Source organism: Mesocricetus auratus, unplaced genomic scaffold (genome assembly GCF_017639785.1).
Source record: "Mesocricetus auratus isolate SY011 unplaced genomic scaffold, BCM_Maur_2.0 Super-Scaffold_100015, whole genome shotgun sequence".
Taxonomy (NCBI): Eukaryota; Metazoa; Chordata; class Mammalia; order Rodentia; family Cricetidae; genus Mesocricetus; species Mesocricetus auratus.
The window spans coordinates 59847598-59871072 of NW_024429198.1; the positions used below are offsets into that span (position 1 = coordinate 59847598).

The following is a 23475-nucleotide window of genomic DNA, read 5'->3' on the forward strand; positions in this document are numbered from 1 at the left end:
AATTTTCTCAAAAAAAAAAAAGTCATCCCTTAGGACTCACTGATGCTCACTGATGTCTGAGTTAGATGATACTTTGAACATTAATTCCTTAGCAATGGGGTGAATTGAGATTTGAGGCTCCTAGAATGGAGCGAAAACATTTCACTTTAAAATGTAATAATTTGGGAGAGCCCCCCCCCCGAAAAAAACATGCTGTCATCAGAAAGCCTCATTCTCCAAAGTCCTATGTTGGAATGTAATTCACAGTGTAAGAGCAACCAAAGGTGGGCGTTTGGGCGTGTGAGTCATAGAAGCTGGGTTTTACTGAATCATAGCTTGCCCTTGTAAGGAGGCACCCAAAGAGGTCCGTGGCTCTGTATGCTTCACTTTGTACCTGAACAGGGTGATTTGCGGTTCTTTTAATGTATTGGATTCCTGGATCCTCGCATAGATGGAAAGAAGCAATCTATGAACTAATAAGGAGGCAGGCCACTACCAGACACCAAATCTTGTCAATAACTTCATCTTGAACCTTCCAGCCTCTCTAGATGTGCGAGGAACAAACGCCTGCTAATTATAAACTACCCTATACCTATGGCATGGTGTCACAGCCACCGAAACAATCTGAGCTACCGGGAAAATCCACATCTTCTTCCTAGTCGTGAATAACGCCTGACGGAGAAACGCCACACCAGGGGGCCAAAGGTCAGAAATAGCTCTGCTTCCCGGGCGCCCACATCTCTATTTCCTTCACCCCTGTTCCACAATCCGGCTCTTTCTCTTTAACCATTTTCTGGATCCCCTGACCTCGCCCTAGTCCTCTTTAGGGCCAATATTCCTTCCTTCCGTGTCACATCTAGCCGCTTCCAAACAAGCACTTGTAGCAGGTTAATCTTCAGGGAGAAATCTGAAGCCACCGCAAGACCGGATTAGAAGAGCACCGAGGTGAGATGGGTGATGACAAGCTAATGGGGCTGCGAAACCCTCGGCGAGCTACCCGGCACCCCATCTGCCGGAGGGGAAGCCTTGGTTTTGCTGGGTGGCTCTGGATGATGACACTAGTTCGGAGGCACAGAAGTGAAGGACACACTTAGGCTCAGCTTCAGTGCTCTCCGGACCTCTTCTGGAATGCCTAAGATCGCCCAGCGTCGTGTTTGCTTCCTCGCTTTCCTGTATAGTTTTGCTTGATTTGAGTACCCGTCCTCCACTGGCCCCAAGGCTATAATAGTTGTAGACGGCCCCACAGGCTATCACTGTTGACCTCATCTGAAAACGTGCAGATGGGAAGACGGAGGTCAGGACGAACCCGGCAGCCAGCTCTCATAAAAAGGAATCAGACTCACAAAGATCAGCGTTCTTCTGTGTGAAACCACCAGTGTAATGGAGTAACTGGTCGCACTGGCTCACGCCGCCCCTCCAAGTGCGCTAACCTGGCATGGAGGGAACCATCAGTTTCAAGTTGGCATCCCAGGGCCTGTGTCTAAAGAGTGGCAGAACCGCATCCCTCCTGATGCATCCAGCAAGAACGCACCATCCTTTTCCCCCCAGGATCTAATCAGGAACGCTTCTGCCATGTTCATTTTTCTTTATAAGTCAAAGGCACAGAAGAGATTTCAACTTTCTGTCCTCTGCCTTCTTGACTCCAGGTGGAAGAGGAAGTGGGCTGTGTGAGAGCAAACCTCAAATTCTACTGTCACCACAGAACATCCTTATAGTTTGGCGCGAATCGACTTCAAATGCTGTACACCAGTGCCATCTAGTGGCGAGTAATAAGTTGACACGATCCAGAAATGTAAAGACTTGGTTTTTCATAAACACCTGAGCGGTTTTCTACATTAAAAATTTTTTTAAAGGATGGTTTTCCTGTACCTGCATTCTTTTCGAGGAAATTATTTCATTCATCTGTTTCTTTTTGTTTGGAATAGAAGTATGTTGGCTCATTTTCGCTGAAAGTATGCTTTAGGCTGCAAAATGTAGGCTAGATTTAGTTACTTCAAGCACAAGGAAAACGTCTCCTTGTATCTCCAGACCTTGTTCGCGGTGACTGAATTTATTCTGATTCTATGTTGATTTGCCTTAGAAAATGACCCTGGGTCGAAGTGTGTTTGGATCAAGCGGGCAAGCGGGGGGGGGGGGATTTAAAGAAACAACCCTCCTCATTTCCTCACTGGGTTCCTGTTGTATATACAAACCCCAAGTCAAGACCTCTTCATGCTCTCTCAGCTCTACAGATTGGGGAATCGCACAGAAGAGACAAGAGCTCCACCATGCTAGCTGCAGAGCTGCTACTATAGCCCCATGACGTCCCCTGCGTCCCACACACTTGCTTTCCAGCCCATTTCTTCATTTTCAATGTCCACAACAGACTCCTGCAGAAGAAGCTCTTTGTCTTATCCGTTTCCATCCCAATATATTATTTAACATTCTCCTTAGCTAGATAGGGCTAAACAGCTAACTCTGGGTAGCTTTGTTTTATTTTAATGTTATGTGGAGACGGAACTGCTTTAGTTTGGTTTCGCAATGAGACTCGCCTAGTCATTACTAAGCTAACTCAAAAATCAGCTCACAAGTCAGCAGAAAGTGGGTCAGGAGTTGGTGACATTAAATTGAATTTCTGTGAATGAATTCTGTAATTCCTTCCGTGATCCAAAGCGTCTCTCATACCCTTTCTGATTCTCCAGCTTCTTCATTTCATAAAAAGTAAGCTAAGGTAATAACACCTATCCCCATGATAATTGAAGTTATTAGGTCAGGTAACACAAACCAAAGGGTTTTTTTCAATTATTGTTGTTGCTCAACAATTTTATATTTTTATAACAAAATGCAGTTTTCACACCCCATTCCCCTCTCTCATCTCCCTTCTTCTGCAGACCCTTCCTACTCAACAATCCCCTCCTTCTATGCCGTCCTCTTTCTCTGCATGGCCCACTGAGTTTAATTAGAATTTTTGCCTCGGGTGTGAGTGAGGGGTTATTTACTAGAGCAAGGGCAACTTATCAGTGGCTCCAGTACAAAATAAAACCATTCCCTCTCCTCGCACAATCACGAATTAACTGTAGTCCTGCAGGGACCTCGTGGGATTCTTCCTTATCATAGCTAAAATGTTGACTAGTCCAGTCTTATGCAGGTCTTATGCAGATAGCTGTTGCTTCATTGAATTCATAAGTGACACAACATTTGCACTTAACATACCTGATAATATTTAATAACAGTCAAAATGAATGGCATATACATATTAAACATTTGTGAGAAAAAAATGTTATATTTTCCCAAACAAAGGAATATAAAAGATAGATGAAATTATTCTGTCCTGCTTTTCAATGACTGGCTTGCTTTCCATAGTACTTGCTAAACAACTAGATTCTTTTTAAATTGGTTTTGTTTGTTTGTTTGTTTGTTCATTTGTTTCTTTTGAGACAAGATCTCACTATATAGACCTGGCTGGCCTGGGACTCTGTATGTAGACAAGTATGTCCTTAAGCTTAAAGAAATCTGTCTACCTTCCAAGAACTGGGATTAAAGACAGGCACCACTCTACTGGTTGACTAGTAGATCACATATTTGCCTATTGCAGTGCATTTTCTAATTTATGCTCCAAAAAGAAACTTGCCTCAGTAAATGGGTATGGTGGAGAGTCAAGAGGTGGGCTTTAGTAGCTACTTTAGACCATTGAGCACTCATCTTTGACACCACATCAAACTACAAAGGGTTGCTTTTCTGAGAACATATCTATGTCCTTTAGTACCTAAAAACTCAAAGGTTTATTGTGTAGGCATTTATCTGTACATGACTTTATAACATTATATACTGGTGACTTAGAAAATATTGGAAACATATATATACAGAGACATACAATACCAACCACCCACAAACACACACATGTTAAAGTACCATCTCTAACCTTCAGAAACTTCTTTTTGCATTGGGAATCTACCATGATCACATGATTCAACTGCTAACTTTGGCTCTTAAAGTCTCACATATTAATTAACAGTAAGTATAATATATTCACTGTTTTCGTGAAGTGATAGACGGGCATTAGGTTCTGAATTCTAGACTATCATAATTCCTCAATGTTCGATTCTGTGGAAAACTGTCCTGATTGAATGATTGCAGCTATGTGTGGGAAAAGACAACGTCAGTCATGCTGACCACTGTACCCATACTTCCAACTAAGCAAAAAGGGCACTCATCAGCCATTTGTCCCAACAGGAACTTTAGTTTAGCCTGAAACATCTGGAAGAATCGTCGTGATAATGCCAAGTCAAGCAGACAGGTGTGGGATACTGGTTCTTAAGATGAAATACTCATTCTTAGCTTTGTTTCTCATTTCTCTGTTAGGAAATATTAAAATGCCCAGAATTACCTCAGGAGTCACAATGTTAAGGATCTCTCTTGCTAGAATTGGTCTTAGTTCTTGGCTAATATTTACCCCAGGAATTTACAAGTTGCAGACCGCCCGGAGTGGTGCATCTCTCTGTGTGCTCCTGAGATAATTAGTGACTAGAGGTCTCAAGGTAGCCCCAGGTGAGACACTGGCTACTGATAAATCCAAGTATGATTTCATGATTAAAATTTTCGGTGCCACATATCTCCAGCATCCACAAAAAGAATGATCAAAAATGACTAGCAATTTAGCCATCAGAGACTGCATAATGAGACCTCCCTTAGTGCTCCTAAGCCACTGGATTCTGCGACATCAAAGCTAGTGAGCGCATTGGTTTTTCAGATGCCTCTGTGAAGGGGGCATGCGCAGAGAGGGTAAGGGAAAATTCTCCGGCTTTTCTGCATTCTTCACCCTCTAAGCGTCCCTTCAATGGGCTATTTTTGAGTTACATTCTTTATAGCAGAGCAGTAATACTTTGCAAAATAATTTCCCGAATGCTGTGAACTGTTTCAGAAATGAGGCCGTCTTGGAAACTCAAGAGCTAGCCCATTGGTCAGGAATGCAGGACGCCTGAGACAGCAGCTGACTTTGTCATGAGCCACCCTGAGGGATAGAAGCTCACCACCTGTGGGTCCTATACTAACGCTGCATGGGTCAGAACGGAACAACGACAACTGCATATAATTATAATTGCAGTTTGTTCCAGAAAGTTGGAAAACTGTGCTGAAACATAATAAAGCCCATATGTATTGTCAGAAATGTTGAGACTTGAAATAGTTCATCTAGAATTGGAAAACATTTTAGGTATCATCTAGTGAATTCAAGAAATTCTGTCTATGGCAGACCTGACATGAGATCATTTTAACTTCAAGTGGTGTGAATCTCTAATTTGCTATGCAGCCCATTCTGCTATCTTTGGATAGCATCAATTATTATTCAGACCTTCATCATTATAAGCCAAAATGTTCTCGGTTCCATGATGCAGAAAGAATACATTGACTCCTTTTTACATATGACTAAGCTTCAAGCATTTAAACTTTAAATTTCTTTGAATTTTAAGGACCAAGATCGTTTAAACCTGTATCCTTACTTTACACACATGCCCCCCCACCCCACCCCGGAAACCATTCACACATCTCTCTACCTTTGTATTGTGTTAATCACGCTTCTCATCTCTAACAAAATACCTGACAGAGCCAACCTAAGAGGAAAAGGATTGGGGTTTTTTGGATTTTTGGGTTTTTGCTTGTTTGTTTGTTTCTTTTTGAGCGGGGTAGGGGGGCTGCTATCCGTGTTCTATGGTGGCAGAGAAGCCATGGCAGTGGGAAGAGTCAGTCTGTGGAGGCAGAAGTTTATGGATTGTCCCAGTCATATCTTAGCAGATGAGTAGGCAGAGGTATGACTGAAAGCAGGATGAACTGTCTCCCCTAAAGACTTGCCCTCAGTGGCTTATCTCTGCCAGCAAGGACTCCTGACTTAAAAGTTCTACAACCTTTCCAAGCAGAACGACCATCCAAGAGCCAACTGTTCAAATACATGAGCTTGCAGCGGACATTGTAGATCCAGACCGTAATAATAACATCTCTTCCCAAAGGAAGAACTTGAGGGGTTTTTTTCTGGTGTTAAATGGTCTCTAGATCCCTATTAGTCATTGTCCTGCTTTGCTATCTATTTCTGTGATAAACACTCTGATGGAAGCAATTTGGAGACGGAAGGGTTTATTGCACTTCACAAGCTCACCATCCATCAGGAACGGAATCAGATGGGCACTAAGAGGAAGGAACTGAAGCAGAAACCATGGAGGAGTGCTGCTTTCTGCTGCTCACTGGCTTGGCCCCACAGCTTGTCCAGCCTGCTCTCCTACAACCCATGGCAACCTGCCTAGGGCTCACACCATGCAGAGTGGCATGGGCTATCATTCCCACATCAGCATTAATCAAGAAAATGACCCCCTAGACTTGGCCAGACTGATGGAAGTCTTTTCTCAATTGAAGTTCTTGTTTTCTAGATGATTCGACCAGAAGAAACCAACGCATTCACCCTAATCCTTTTCTCTTTACTCCTGTGCCTTTTAAGATTAGCACCGGAATGTTACTAAAGCGTATTGAATTAAATAATTCAAGAGTAGAATTCATTTCCTTCCTGTGCACTTGCATTGGTTCATGCTACGGTTGTGCTCACTCTGTTTTCTATTTGTTTTGCAGAAACCACATCCAACTGGGGACACATGTTGAATTAGCCTTCAAACACAATCGCCAGGCCTTCCTCACATAAACATTAATCTGACTTCACTATTCTAAGCATGTTCAATTAATATTTTTAGCCCACAGTAAAAGAAAATATGTAATACACTGGTAAACCTTAGAATATTAGACCCATTTAGAATAATGTTGATTATGTAAATTTTTAACAATCTTAATTTTTGTATCTGTAAAGGAATGCTTGCTGCCAACCTAAACCTGCTTTTCCCTGCCTGGGTACATGCCCAGATTATTTTCCCATCCAGTGACCTTTGTAGTTTGTTGAAACTGGGAAAATTATGTCTTTAGCCAACCATATATAAGTGGGAGGTAAACACCTTTGAAAAGTATTCTACACCATTCCTCTTGCTGCAAAAACTCTTGTTACTTAAAAACAAAGCAAAACTAACCGTGTTTGTGCTTTTTTTTGTTTATTTGTTTTTGTTTTTGTTTTTCAAGACAGGGTTTCTCTGTATTGTTTTAGAGGCTGTCCTGGAACTAGCTCTGTAGACCAGGCTGGCCTCGAACTCACAGAAATACACCTGCCTCCGCCTCCCAAGTGCTGACTCTAGTGAGATCTCCAGAAATCTACAAGGATAACACCAACCGGCAAACTAAGCAATAGTGGAGAGAATACATTAATTGCTCCTCCTTGATGGTAAGGTTGATGACTACCTTATATGCCATCCTAGAACCTTCATCCAGGGATTGATGGAAGCAGAGACAGATACCCACAGTTGAACACTGAACTGAACTCCTGGAACTTAGTGACAGAGATAGAGGAGTGATGAGCAAAGGTGTCAAGACCATGCTGGTGAAATCCACAAAGACAGCTGACTGGACAAGGGGGACCTCTTGAATCCCAGACTGATGCCTGAGAGGCCAACAGGGGACTGATCCAGACTCCATGAATATAGTGCCAGGAGGAGGCCACAGAAATCTCTGGGGCCTTGGGTATTAGATCAGTGTTTACCATGGTTTATGATTGAGCTTTGGGAGCCCATTCCACATGGAGGGATGCTCTCTCAGCCTGGACACATGGGGAAGGGCCTAGGTCCTGCCCAGGATGAAATGACAGACTTTAGAGATTCCCCCCAAGGAGGGTCTCACCTTCCCTGGGAAATGATGTGGGGATTGGGTGGGGGGCTGGGGGCTGGTGGAGGGACAAGGGAGGAGGGGTGGGAGAGGGATCTGGGATTGACATGTGAAACATTCACGTTTCTAATTTAAATAAAAACATTTTAAAAAACTAACCGTGTTTATTTCTTACAGTTCTGGAAGGTGAGAAGTGATATCTCAGTTAGGGTACTGGAGGGGTGCTGCCTGGTTCTAAGATGACACTGCACTCCTGGACCCTCCAGAGGAAACAGATGCTGTGTCTACCACATAGCAGAAGACAGAGGGACAAGATTGGATAAGTCATCACCATGTGGAAAACGGCAGAAGGCAAGGAGGGCTGAATGTTAAGGCATCCCATGAAGAAGAGGCAGAAAGGAACAATTCCCCCTCCATCAACCCCTTTCATAGAGACCCTAGTCCCATTGACAAGGACTCTGCCTTCATGATGAGTCTGCCCTGTTCTTTAATGCTATCTCATGATGAGTCTACTCTTAAAGCCCTGTTGTTAATGCTGTCAGTGAGGGAATGAAGTAGATGACAGCGGTGGACAATGCATTAAGAACAGAGCACGGAGCCCTAAGGAAACAAGGAGCTTGTTTTCACCCTCTCTCCACACTCCGGTCTTTCGCATAAGTACGCTACTTAACCGCCTTTTCCCTGGATACTGACCCTGGAGCTATTTGATCAGGATATAGGCCAATTAATACTGCTAAACCGATCAATGAATTTTATTTATTACAACAGTTTAACTCCCATTCACTAACGGATATTCGTTCTGTTTATGATGGATATACCTTAAATCGTATCTCCGCTCATGTGTGAATTTATCTTTATATGCCCCCTCCCTTCCTTTCTTCTTCTCTCATCATGACCACACCTCTTATGCTCAGAACAAGGATGTGAAACACAGTATCCATTAGTAGAATTAGACCACATGCTCACAAGGACAGGGATCATGTATAATTTCTCTGTGTGCTTGCAGTGTCACGGTGTCTGAAACAAAGAAAGTATTCAATACGTACCTAGGAATGAATGAGTGCAAAAGCCTCACAGATGCTTTTAAGTTTGAACCTGTAAGAGAAAGAACTCGAGAGACAGGAGCTTGAAATCCCTAAATTTCCATTAGTGCCAAATAAAAACTGAGTTTGTGACTGTGATTTATAGGAGCAGAGAGGTTGGTAACCTGGAGGCTGTCTGGCATCCTAAGATCTGTGAATTCTTTCACAATCCTATTTTTGCTTTGACAGTCTAGAACTAGTCAGGGTGTCATAATTATCTATGGGCGAGTCAATGCTCCGTATTGCAATGAACAGCCTCTGAGAGTCGGAGCATGTTTTTTTTAAACTCTGCATTCTCTTAAGCTCAAGTAAGATGGAACTTACTGTCTCCTTATATTTCTTACTTTGGGTTCAATTTATTTAAGACCATTCATGACAGCCAGATGGTCCACACTAGTTTCAGACAATTTATCACAGAGCTCAGCTGTTGCACTAAATCTATTTCTTAAAGGAGAAAAGGCATTCATAATTTTAGCCAGAAAAGAAAAGGGATCCAGACCCACACTGTTGCCTAGATGCCAGCTCACAGATCCCTAAGGCGTCACAGTCTTTGTACGTGTTTGCGTGGCTCAGATGCCACTTGGAATTCTGCACGTGTTCAAAGCCCTCACTGAATTTTCTCTCCATCACTGGTAGGATGAAGCAGGCTGGGAAAGGATGTACCCTCCTGATGCCCCCTCGTGCTGAGGCCTTGTGTGTCACCTTCTCAGGTGTATATTATATGTTCTACATCGCATCGGCCCAAGAATGAAGCTAAGCTCTTTCTCAGCTCCCGCTAGAAACTCATTCAGATCCCTGACGGCTGGGGGAAGCTTCTACTACAGAAGTCTAAACAATCTCAAAGCTGCCCTGGTAGCCTTAGTGCTATGTTCTGTTTGTTATACTCCTCATCGGTCACTTTACCCCTTAGGCTTCAGCTCTATGTGTTCCCACTGATGGTTCCCTCTTACATCTTCCCTCCCTCCCCTCTCAGTGTCTGCCTTATTTCCAAATTTGTTGCTTAGGCTAATGTAGACCTAGTAAGGGATCACAGAGATAGTTTTCTAAACAATGGTACTCCTTATTTTAAGCGTGACTATGGCACTGTTAGTAAGACAATAAAGTTTTAATCCTGCTTAGCAAATATATACTGAGAGAAGGAACACAAAACACAGAAGTCAAGATTGCTGCTTTCAGGAGCTTAGTCATTTTGCTCAGCAATATGCCCAAACTCTGTGGTACAGAAGTCAACACTGCCTGTAGGCTCGCTCACTATTAGTCCAAAGCTAACACAGTGAAGTGCTATAGTTAGGAACTTAAATGTCCCCCAAAGGCCAGCTTGTATCCAAAGTGTCTCCTGAAGTCTATGGTTCTCTAGGTCATGGCAGAACTTTTAGGAGGCAAGGCCTAGTGAGAAGAATGGAGGTAACTATGGGTCTACCCTGAGGTGATATGGGGGGCCAGCAGTCCTTTGTTTTCTCTCTGTTTCCCGACAGCCATGAGGCAAACAAATCTCCCTCACCACACACTGGGTCAGGATTCACCATGTCAGCATCGGTTCAAAGCGCAGAGCCAAGCGATCCTAGACCCAAACCTCTGAAATCAAGAGCCCAAATAAACGTTGCCTTAGAAACTGTCACAGAGACAGAAAGTGGATTACCACGTGGAATGAAAGCACAGCAGCCCTACTGACTACCACGTCCAATTCCCTCTGCCCTCTTCCCCTCAAATCTCAGCTTGGAAACAGCTCGCCTTTCTTCTTGCCTGGTTCTACCTGCTCTGTTTAAAATCTGACAGACGCTGAGCAGTGCTGGTGTACACGCCTTTAATCCCAACACTGGAGAGGCAGACACAGGCAGATCTCGTGAGTGAGGCCAGGCTGATCTACACAGAAAGTTCCAGGATAGCCAGGGCTACACAGAAAAACCCTGTCTCAAAAAAAAAAAAGAAAAAGAAAGGGGGGGGAGGAGGGAGGGAGGAAAGAAGGAAGGAAGGAAGGAAGACAGACAGACAGACAGACAGACAGACAGACAGAAAGAAAGAAAGAAAGAAAGAAAGAAAGAAAGAAAGAAAGAAAGAAAGAAAGAAAGAAAGAGGAAGGAAGGAAGAAAGGAAGGAAGAAAGAAAAAGAAGTCTGATGGCTTCACCTATACTCCTAAGAATGGGACTGTCATATCCTAGCCCCTCTAACATTAGGATTGTAGTGGCTCACATGTATCAGGGTTAGCATATTTTTGTTTCATAATGTTAAATCCATTATATGTTTGAACATGTAAACACAAACATTTAAAAAGCATTTTGCCACATACAGGCACTGTTTATAGAATTTCACAGTGTATCTGTCACTATAATTCTTGTTTCCAGAGATAAAGAAAGCAAACATTCTTTTATCTTTATTGGTCATTTCAATTCACTGACAATGAGATGTCTTTGGCAAAGGTGAAGTAAAACGTTGAGACCCTGAGGAAAAAAAAAATCAAGAAAAACTTGCAGTAGATACATTATTTAGTAAACCACAGGCAGAAATGATAAAATGCCCAATATTCAGTGTTCAATTAGAAATGGACATTTCCTAAACAGCATGTGTAGACATCCTGAGATGGAATTACCAACACTACTAAGACTACATGTAATATGATCATCATCTCAATGTTCGTCTAAACTGTGTTGTGCACATTTTAACCTTAAAGCTGGTCGCTTCAAATTGTGTTAATACGTATATCAATATATCTATGTATCTCCTTTAAAAGTTCATAGACACACACTCCAGATGTGCTGGCTTCATCTTCCAGGCACCTGGTTGTGACAGATAGCCGAGTGTGTGGCCTCATGTAGGAAGAACATCTGGGCATCTGACTGCAGTTTTCCCTATTCATCCAAAAGTTTTGGCAGCTAGCTATGGACAGATTGAAAAATCTTCTCTTGAAACAGGAAAGGGAAGTCTTTGTCAGATGATTATTGACAGGATACATGGTGGGGTTTTTTTCAAGTGTCAGCTACCATCAGAATGTCATTTTCCATATGCTAAGTACTGGTCTTTTATAACTCAAGACCAAGTATATTCAGAATGAAAGATCAAAAACACATTTGGTTTAAGTCCTGGCATAGTTTTTCAACTACAAATAAAGTTACAGAAAGGAACACAGGAAAAAAACATGTGAATATTGACTATTTGATGTCTAAAATTATCCCTCATGACTAGACTGCACTTTATGCTTACACAAAGAATTAGAGTCAGCTGTTGCCTTTTAAATGTATATGGGCTCAACCGTACATGTGTCAATTTATTCTAAATAATAATTTAATAAATATAATAGCAATATAATTACATATAACAAAATTTGGAATTCCTTATATTCTCAGTACTAAATATATAAACTAAACATTCTTAAGGCCAGAGATAATGGCAGAAGCCTATGAACCCAGAACACAATAATGAAGGCAAGATGATTATTTTGAAACCAGTTTGTGCTACCTTGCAAGACCAAGTCTCAAAGAAAAATGGCTGGGGATATAGCTAAGTTGACAAATGACTTGCCTAGCTTGCATGAGATCCTGGGTCACATTCTCATAGCCACAAAAGTTCTATAATATAGCATTAGTAACCAGAAGTAAATTATGTAGAGCACACTTACATGGGACCTGTAAATTATGTTATTACCTTCCCGCATTCCTAAAGCCTGGAGTTAGAGACAGTTGTGAGCCACTGCGCTGAGAACTGAATCTGGGGCCTCTGAGAGAGTAGCAAGTGAGTGCTCTTAATAGCTAAGCCACCTCTCTGACCACCCAGAGCATACTCAAAAGTTCAAGTTTATGTAAAAGTTTGCCTTAAAAATCTATTTACAAAAGTCCAACTCATACCAATATTGCACACAAGGAAGCAACTCTACTATGTGTGTCACCAAATACTTGCTACCCAACATCATTTACATGCCACATGCCTTACTAATAAATGGCACAGACAATACAAAGTACATGCCAGAGACATCAGACATTTCCTTAAAAAATATTTCTCTAAGCGCTGGTTGAAAAGTTTCTGGTGTTTGCAATTTTTTATTTATCCTTTTTTCAATGCTAAAACAACAATGTGCGGCTCCCTAAAACAAATATCCAAGGTGTTCTTTTGGTGACTTCTCAGATCTCGAGGGCCTGATGGTGGGAGCGATCAAACTAATAATGTTAATGGCAGTAATAATGTTGAAGACAGCATGTTCAAGCTGGTGAGATGGAAAATCTCATTTTTTGAAATGGCCCCTTTCAGATTGTCATTTCTACTTCTTATTCTTCTTTTTTTCATTTTTCCATTGGTAATAATAGGTGGAGAATCACAAATAATTTCAAACTGCATTATACTCCTTGACATGAAGGACCAGGACTGAATCTCAAATTACCAGCTCTCAGCCAAGGTGTCATGACACACTCATTTTTTTTTCCTTACAGCTGGGGAGTACTTCAAGATTGGGCTTAGTGTGCAATGTAATTAGATACTAATAGAAAAAGTACTAAAATGTGATTTTAAAAGACAGTCTATCTGAGGTGCTCCAACAAACTTTAAAAGTTTCATTCGTTCGTTTTGAAATCATGCTCTCCTGGGAGAGGAAAAAATGAAGACATAACTGGTATATTAAAAATTGTAAAGAATACTTGTCTGTTATGTCCACACCATGGTCTCATGGTGACAAACTTTCATGCATCCTCACTTCAAACATTCTTCATCTCAGGAACAAAGAACTCGCACCAAAACCTGTTCAAGACCTAAATGAGGCAACACACTTCTCAATTGCACAGTGGGCACAAAAGTCTTTTGTCAAGCCTACACCCTAAAGATTTGTTTGCAAAATGCAGTCACAATAGAAGCCTGATAAAACTGTGTGTTTTAAATTGTCATATATGAGAAACAAGATCAGAGAGCCATCACATAGACATTTACAGTGTAAATCAGGGACAAGTCAAGAATATGAAAACACAATTAAAGATTCTCCTTCATTATAGCAACATATTTAGGTGACGCTGTCAACATTTCCTCTCCCCAAATCCTTTTCTCTGTGTCCATAGGTGGGGGGGAGTAAAAGCTGAAAAGGGCTTTATATATTCGAGAATATATAAGAATGAAAAGGGAGACATTTGGTTACCCTAGTACTCACAATAGATTGGCAGTCATTCGCAACACTTCCGGAATAGGGAAGTCGCCGTTTTCAGTTCACGGTGGAAAGAGAATGGGGAAAGGAGAGGAAATAAGGAAAATGTCAAATTCACACACACAGCTAAAAATATAAAGTTAAAGTGAGGGAACTGTGGTTGGGAAGGGATGAAGAAGCCTGTGGGCGAGCATCAGGCAAGACTGAAGGACCAGAGTGGGCTGAGCGCTTAACCCTAAGGGGTCTAGGAATGGAAACCTCCAGCCAAAACCTCAGTCAAAGCAGTGCTCCGGGACAACTGGTTCTTCGATAGCACACAGAAAGAGCTGAGCATTCAGAGGAGGCGAGTTCCAGGACAAAGAGTCAAGCTGCCAGTCCCCCGGCAAGGCACTGCCATGGATCCCTAATGAACTCACCTAGCAGAGGGAAATGGGGGCTTCTTCGAGAACTCGGATCTCTTGCATCCATCCCGGCAAGCCCTCATTATTGACTGATGAGCTTGTCTGAATCACCTATTTGCTTTATGATTTGGAAGCAAACACAAGTCATGCCTGAGCTAATTCGAGATTCCAACTTTTTTTCTCTCTCTCATTTTAGTGCTGCTTAGTTAACACCTAAATCCTTTCACAGTACTCGCGACAAAGGCTTACTTTTTCTTCTTTTGTTCCAGTGGTGGTTTTTTTTTCTTCCCCAAGGTGCCTTCACCATCCCCCCCACACACACACACACACTAGAAGTCATTTTCGCTGGAAATTTTCTTCCATTAGTGGAACAGTCTAATTACTGCGTATCAAAGAGAGAGGCACGCACAGCTGTCTGGCTTCACCACTTCCCCACAATGGTGCAAAAACTTCAGCTCAACAGTCCAGTGAAGTGTCAGCTACGAAAGTAATTGGAACTCGGGGTTCTGCCTCCAGTCCTGGTGGAGGGAGCCATTCTTGTCTTTCGTTAGCGCGGAAATAGCCCTAGGGAGGATAGAAGTTCAGAGTTTGTAAAGATTCCTTATAATTTTTTTTAAAGAAGCTGCCATACTCTCTCTCCCTCCTAAGACATTTTTTTTTCAATTACACATTAAATGACTTGGCATTTGAGGTAATGTTATCTAGTGTTAATTCACCTGTTAGGAAATTGCCTCTCTCCAGAATCTGGGGTTAATAGAGTGCAGAGGACCGTTCTTATCAAGGGGGGGGCGATTAATTTACACTACAAATTAAAACATGGAAAATGGAAAGCAAATAGACTGAACACTGACCGTGCTCAGGAAAAGCTATTATGTTTTGTTGGATTTTTTTTCTGTTTTTAATTTGTTATTTTTATCCACGTTAGCAGGCCTCTAATCACTCCGGGCATAACACACAGCATGGATGGAACTATACATGAAAGAACATGCTTCAGGAAGCAAAATTAATTGACATTGTGGGGAATGTAGTCATGGGGTCCATGAAGTTAGAGCTGTGTGGTTTCATCACAGGAGAGTCATTTTTCTGCTTCACATTTGCAAAGGCACATTTGAAAAAGATACCTGTACAATGTTAAGTGGCTTCATTGATAAGAATCAATCCTTTTGGTCATATCTTACCTTTAATAAAAACCCTGGATCTAATCACAATAAATTTTTATTGATCAGAATCCCTTGCAAGGCAATGTAAGTCAGAGGATGGCTTACAACACGTGGACATTCGAGTACTTGTTTATGGCTCTCCAAAGTTGCTGGTGAACTGAAAATAAAACCTGAATGAGAAGTCAGATACACGGGTAGAAGCTCACTGTCATTTCTGTAGCCAGGCCCCTGATCTCTACTCCACCAATCTAGAGCAACTAAAGCCAACAAGTGTCTTGTTCCAAGCACAACTTTAAGCTGGCCATTTGCTCCCCCAACTCTCAATTTCCAGCATCTATAAAGCTGGGTTAGGCATCTTTCCAGAAACCTAACTGATGGGGGAAGTCCTGTGTATATGTCAATAAAGCACTGTTGGCCAAATAGGGAACCAAGATAGGTGGGACCAGGAGTCCAGGAGGACTCTGGGAAGGAGAAACACAGGAGTCGAGATGTAACGCCATGGGGTAGGAAGTCCGGAAGCCTCTCTGGTAAGAGACATACTTAGATTAACAATTATGGGATAAATACTTAAGTCAGAGCTAGCCAGTAAGAAACAAGCAAGGCCAACAGCTTCATAATTAATACAGCATCCTGTGTGTTCATTTGGGACTGATGCGGCTCTGGAACCAGGCTGGCGGGAAGGCTTCTCGCAAGGAAAAAGGTTTCTCTTTACACCTAACATTTCCTGGAGCATCAGACTCAGATAGTCAAGTCAGACTTCTTTTCCTTCATCTGTCCTGGTGGCACTTCCTTCTTCTTCTTCTTCTTCTTCTTCTTCTTCTTCTTCTTCTTCTTCTTCTTCTTCTTCTTCTTCTTCTTCTTCTTCTTCTTCCTCTTCCTCTTCCTCTTCCTCTTCTCCTTCTCCTTCTTCTCCTTCTTCTTCTTCTTTCCTCTTAAGACCCTAGCAAAGGTATCCCAGAACATTAATCTAGCCTAACTAGCAACTGCTTAATGTGTAATTGATCAAGTGTTCAGCACTCACAAGTTTTGTAGCCTTGAGCCTATTGCCTAATTTTTCAAACTCCAGTTTCCTCAATTGTAAAACTGCACCAGTTACTGTCTCAGAGGCTGGATAAGATGTACTCGAGGCACCTATACCAGTAACTCATTAAGTATTAGATACCACATAATTACCCCAGGGCCAAGCAAATACCTTCCACATGATGGAGGTTAAATGCGTGATTGTTGAATAGACTAGATAAAGAAAGACAAATTATCCCAGATTGTTATCACTTTCTAAAGTGCCAGAACAAGCCACCAATCAAGTAGCAATTATTTTATGCATAAAATATCCTTTAAGCATCAACACAGTTTCTAGAGCAGTACAGCAGTTTAGAGCAGCTCACACTTCGCTTTAACATGCATAGATAACACAAATGGAAATTCTGAATGCTTTCACAAACCATCAGATGTAGTCACCAACACTGCTCAAGGAGACACAGGCTCACTCTTGTGAGTACTTTCTCAATAACATGAAGCTAGTTGACACAATTCACTCTTCAAGATACAATTTAAAATTATGGACTAAATGACCCATCACTGAAAATAATGAATGACTATAAAACAAAACCCCAAGAGTATGGCTAAGAAACCCCAATTATCATAAAGTCTTTAAAAATGGAAAACTTGATGTATCCCTGATAAATCTGAAAAGTTGCCGAGTCAGTGGGAGCAGCACAATAAATGTGGAGAAAATGAGAGAGACAGAGAGAGAGAGAGAGAGAGAGAGAGAGAGAGAGAGAGAGAGAGAGAGAGAGAGCTGAATAGAAAAAAGGGTCTTGGGGAAAGTGATCTTCAAGGAAAAAACAAATTAGCAATTGAAAATACCACTACTTTAGAAGAATGCAACTTTACAAACATGAACTTTGGCTTTCTTATCTTTAAAATGAAAGTTGTTCAAGTCTGGTGGTACAATTCTATTACATGAGAGCTAAGGCAGGAGGACATTGTGGTTCGAGGTCTACATGGGCTACAGAGTATATTCAAGGTCTGCCTGGGAAGTCTTGTGAGATGTAGTCTCAAAATAAAAAGCAGAGGGGGCGGGAGAGGGAGGCGGTTATAGCTCAATGTGAGCTTCTTCCTAGCATGAACAAGACCAGTTCAAACCTCACTACCACAAATTAATTAATTAGAAAAGGAGGAGGTTGGGAATATGATTGTCCATTTAGCACTTGCTATGCAAACACGAACAACTGAGTTCAGAATCCCAGTACTCATACACAAAGCCTTGGCTATAAGTCCCTGTGATCCCAGAACAGAGGAGGTAGAAACAGTAGAGTCCCTGGAGTTTTCTGGCCATCTGGTCTAGCTGAGTGGACATACACTATGTTCAGTAAGAAAACCTGTCTCGCTGGAGAACCTGCATGGGACTGACTAGGCCCTCTGAAGGAGGGGAAGGAGGGGAAACTGTGGTTGGTATGGAAAAATGAATTTTACAATTAAAATAAAAATAAATTAATTAAAATAAAATAAAACCTGTCTCACACAACAAGGTGGAGATGGGATTGGGGAATATATCCAATGATGACTCCACATGTGTGTGTGGACACTATAAGCACACCAACACTATATAAACATGTGCAGACATGCAAACCACACACAAAAGTAAACATTAAATATAATATTTACTGAACATCCTCCATCCAAAGATTAGAAGCTTTCTGAGCATCAACATGATGCCACGCATGGGACAATTCTACCCTTGACTTCCGTTGAATAAAAGCACACTACACGTATAAGGCATCACCTGAAGACTACATACAGAAGGTGGGTTCTGTACTTCACATCGATACCATGCCCAAGAAACCCGGTCATATGTGCACAGCTACCCCAAAACTAAAAACAAAACTGAAAGGTCAAACATCCCTACTCCCAAGTTCAGTATACGGCTCTGAAATTCTCTCGTAAGAGTTAGAACAATAAGTATTCTAGGCTCAGAGTGACTGCTTGGTGCAGCTGTAGTGGAGCTGGCTATGGGGCAACAGGCACTACAGTGGCGACAGCAGGAGGACAGCCCTTCAGAGAGTCATGTTTAACCACACGCTAAATAAGAATTGGCAATGTTGTGCTATAAGGAAAACCCCTACACTGCCCAGTAATGTATCGTTTTAAACATGTGCTAGCAAGGGGGAAACACATGTTCACTTTTCAAAAGTTGTATCACTGGCGATCAGTTTCATGAGGACTGAAAAGAAGACTGTGTCACACACCTGCCGGAATGGTGAAAACGAACAAGTCAACAAAACCAGTGCTAGTGAGGTTGGTAAAGGCAAGGGGCTTGTAAAGACCTTTGGAGAGCGGTTTTCAACATCTAGTGAAAGAAGATGGATGCCACAATTGCTTCCCAGGCACGTGTTTCCAGTAGAGACACTGACACCTCTAAGCACGAGGACACACATACAATACTGTGTATAATAGGCAAAACCTTAAATCCCTCCCTAAAGAACGGCTACATGAACGTGTGTTCGCATGGGTTACAGTAGAACACTCAAATGAACAGATGAAAGCTACATGTATCTACTTGAGCAACCCTTAATACAACACTGCTGAAAAGAGAACGTACAGTGCTGGGTTGCAGCGGCGCCAAGGAAACACAAAACCTGGAATCACACATACTAAACTGAGATAACAGTTTGCTCAAGGACAGAATCAGACAGAAGTACACGGATCCTGATAACCGATCTCCTTCAAACAAAGCTGAGGCAAATGTGGCAAGGTGACACATGGGCAGGGTGTCTTAAACCCGCAGTTATGGACGCAGGGAACACCAAGAAACACATCACAGGATAAAACCGGAGCTTAGAGTCACCATCCGTTAAAGACTTGCTTGGGACACCCAGTCGCCAAGCTCCCTTGAAACACAGTGATTCTCCACACCTCTGTGTTTGGCAAATTTACAATGCTGGGACACACCAAGCAACTAGTCTCTCTGACGTAGGAGGAAATCAGAGGCAGGAGCACTACAAGGTGGCCAGCACCAAGATATTATGGTACATTAATGTGGTACTAGCATAAGAGTGGTCATGCATGTCAAAGTAATAGGCCTGGGATTTTAGAAATCAACACTGGTCCTTACAGTTAACTGATTTTTAACCAAGGTGCCAACACATTCTGAGAAGAGCAAGCTTTTCAACAAATGATACTGAGACAGCTTGATATTCTCAGGTGAAGGAATGATGTTGAGTTGATATCTCACCCAAAGAAAAATGTAACTCAAAATAGACCATAGACTATACGTCAGAGCTAGAAATGAATCTCCTGGAGAACAAATTTACTCTCAGAGTAAAATTTTTGTGGTCGTGAACTAGGCAATGTTTTCTTAGACACACCACTAGCATCAGAGACATGAGAGAAATAAAATGAATTTCATCAAAATTTAAAACCTCTGTGTTGTAACAGACGCCATCAAGAAAGGGAAATGGCAACACTTGGAATCAGAGAAAGCATTTTCAAATTGTGTCTCTTGACTCAAAAATGCATAAATGATAGTTAAACTCTACATTTAAAACTATTTTTAACATCAATGAAGTATCTGAGAAGACATTTCTTTATATAAAAATACAGTGTGATTCATATACAAGTAACAAAACCTATACAAGGACACCCAACTTTATTAGCCTCTATGGAAATGAAAAATTAAAGCCACAACTACTATGCCTACAAAGAAAAAAAAAACAAGTTGTGACAGATGGGACAATCTGGAACCTCATATGGGGTCCAGGTACATAAAGTGGTACAGGTATTCAGGAAAGACCAATATGTGATACTCAAAAAGCAAATGAAGTATCCTTTGCTGCATGCTCTAGCCTCCTCCCCACTGCTGCAAGAAACACTCTTTTCACAACAACATAAGAAATCAAAGGTCATTTGCATTACAAGTTACATTCCCTTACTGAGGGGAAATCAAAGCAGGAAGTATGAGCAACTAGTCACATAACACCCACAGCCAAGGGCAGACAGAAAAAAAAATGCAAAGATCCTTGCTTGCTCACTCAATCTCATTGCTCAGCTAGCTTTCCTTACTCTTATACAACCTAAAACTCAACTAATGAAGTGGTACCATAGTCTGGGTCTTCCTACATCAATCAACAATCAAGATAACCCCTAATAGACATTCCCAGGACAGTCAGAGCTGAACAAATTCCTCCACTGAGGCTCTCTTCTCGGATTGTGGCAAATTGAGAATTAAAAAAAGAAAGAAAGAAAGAAAGAAAGAAAGAAAGAAAGAAAGAAAGAAAGAAAGAAAGAAAGAAAAACTCATCACCTGAGGGCTGTGCAGAAGCCTGTAATCTGGGCTACTTCCTGGGACCATGTAGGTATCTGAGGGTCATTCTGCTGAGGGTGCCATGCCAATCTCAGTGGCCTGCTCAGCCACCTGGGGCAGTGGTGACAGACAGGCTGGGTGCCTGCTGAGGACCATATATCTGCATATCTGGATCTGTGGTCCTACAACCTAACATCCACCTTATCTATGACCTGTCGAAGCATGTGAAGAACCTACAAATCCAAAACAGCAGGATCCCCATGACACAGGACAGCAACATCCGATAGAAGCCCCGATAGAAGGCCCAGTGAGAGCCCATTCTTGGTGGTATAGCAGAAATCAGAGGCCTTGAACAAGACCAACGACTCACGGCATTTACTTGCAATGAGCACTTGCAAGTAAAGATGAATGGACCAAAGGGTACTATGTGACTCGATGGGCCACACGACAGCTTCCACAATGAAATTCTTCTCCTTTTTATTTGTTTTGGGTTTGGTTTTTGTTTTAAATTTTGTTTTGTTTGGGGGTGAGTGGGTTGCGAGGGCAGAAGGTGGATGTGGAGGACATGGAGATGAGTGGGACCAGAATGCATGATGTGAAATCCACAAGGAATCAATAAAAGCTAAAGGAATTTAAAAAAAAACAAAAGCAAAAAAAAAAACGAATCATCACATGGAGTGTAAACTGGTAATAGTCATTTGGGAAAACAGATACACAGTTCCCAAAAAGTTAAGTATACATTTACCATATTGCTCAGCAATTCCAGTCATGGGAATACTCCCCAAAGAACTAAAAACACACATGCACACTAAGTTTTATATACCATCGTTCATAGCAGCCTGTTTGTAACAGCCAGAGATCAGGCAACTCAAATGCCAACCAAGTATTGAGTGAATAAACAAAGTTAATATGTTCAGGTGGGGATATCATTTAGCCACCACAAGCAGTTGAATACTGATACAGGTAACGTTAACCAAATTGAAAATATGGCATTTATTACAAGTCTGACATAAAGAATTGTTCTGAATTCCTTTCTCACCTGTGTTGGCTAGTTTTGTCTACTTGACACGAACTAGAGTTGTCTAGGAGGAAGAAACCACAACTCATTAATTCCTCTGTCAGATTGTCCTGTCCCAAAGTCTGTAGGGGGATTTTCTTGTTTGGTGATTGATGTGAGAGAAGTCATCCCATTGTGGGTGGGGCATCCCGGGCTGGTGGTCCTGGGCGCTATAAGGAAGGAGGCCAAGCAAGACAAGCTGAGCAAGCCGCTAAGTGTCACCCCTCTTCAGTGCCTGCTTCTAGTTTCCTACCTGGGGTTCTTACCTTGGCTTCTCTTGATGATATACTGCAACCTAAAAGGCAACCTGTGGAGCGATCATTGTTATTTAGGACCTCCTGTAAACATTGCCAGCCTTTTTAAAGAATAATCCATCCCCTCCCCAGCTTCCTAATGAATAAAACCTGGGCTCACAGGAATAGCTGATAGCAATCTACAGTGAGGTTATTTAACCCTCCTCCATGCAATTAGGTTATTTAGCACCTACCCTACTAACACCTCTTATCTTCATGCCTACTGCTCAGCATGGGAGGGGGTGGTCTGCAACTATCAACACCCCTAAGTACATGACCAAGAACCCTCCTCGGCCATTTACTAGGCAATGACCCCTCCTTTATTGTCCTACATTCCTCTGCCCCATCCCCCTACCTCACTTCCCCTATTTAAGCCTGTACAAAATTCTCATTAATCGCTGCTTGATCAGCCATGTTGTCTGGCTGTCACCTTCTCTTGTCCCGTCATTCCAGGTTCCTGTGGGCTCGAAACCCATTGGCAGCAACCCTTTCCTCCCTAAGTTAATTTTAGTCAGAGTGTTTATCACAGCAACATAAAGCAAACTGGAATACTACCCAAATTTATCTTTGGAAGTTCTACCCCGCAGCATTGTGGCGGGATTAGGAGATGGGGGTCCCTTCAAGGTGATTGGCTCATGCTCGTGAATTCGTGAATGAAATTAGTGCCCTTCAAAAAAAAAAAAGAAGACCTCAAGGCTCTGTCGGTTTTACCCTGTAAAGGCACAGCACCAAGGGTCCCAGCCATCCCCACCTGAGCGGCCAGTCCCTCCACGCAGAGCCAGGATGTCTATCTACCGGGCCCAAGCTGCTGCCGAGAGCCAAGTCTGGATACATGGTTCAGATACAGCTGGGCTCTGTGTGAACGTCTATGGCCTGTGTCACCTCAGGAAGCCCTAGGAAGCTTGCAAGATGAAATCAGAGGACCGTGCCTATCCAGCCACACGATTTGCTGGCCTTGGGAAAGCTGGTCTTGCCTCTTGCTAGACACTGCAGCAAGGAAGCTGGGCCTGCACCCTGGAGAGATGATGGCTCCCACCCCTCACCACAGGCCAGGGTGAACTGACCCTGAGAGCTTTCATGAAGGGGAGCTGACTCCACCTACTTGCCCAACGTGAGTGGCCCCAGGTGCCGGGACTGACCAGCTTGGCTACTACTATCCAGGCCCATAGCCAGGCATGGGTTGACCTACCCTAGCATCTACCCACCCCACCCCATCTCCGACCTGCTGGAGCTGGTGAAGGAACTGGTCCTGTGGAACTGTACCCGCGAGGTCTCCAAGACTCGTGGCAGCTGCAGGGCATTCCAGAGGCGTTCAGGTGGGGATCCGATCCAGTGATGGTGGTATACCAGAAGCCTTGAAGA

The 23475-nt window shown here is 42.4% G+C and overlaps 1 long non-coding RNA gene across 1 annotated transcript; it reads right to left on the reverse strand.

Annotated features, from left to right (window-relative positions):
• Positions 1-11140: 11140 nt before the first annotated feature.
• Positions 11141-22128, reverse strand: LOC110343725. Its single transcript, XR_005881723.1, has 4 exons — positions 22087-22128; positions 21803-21990; positions 13907-14865; positions 11141-11222 (listed from the first exon to the last, which is right to left on the reverse strand). It is a non-coding gene; the product is annotated as an uncharacterized LOC110343725 (long non-coding RNA).
• Between the last annotated feature and the right edge of the window lie 1347 nt (positions 22129-23475).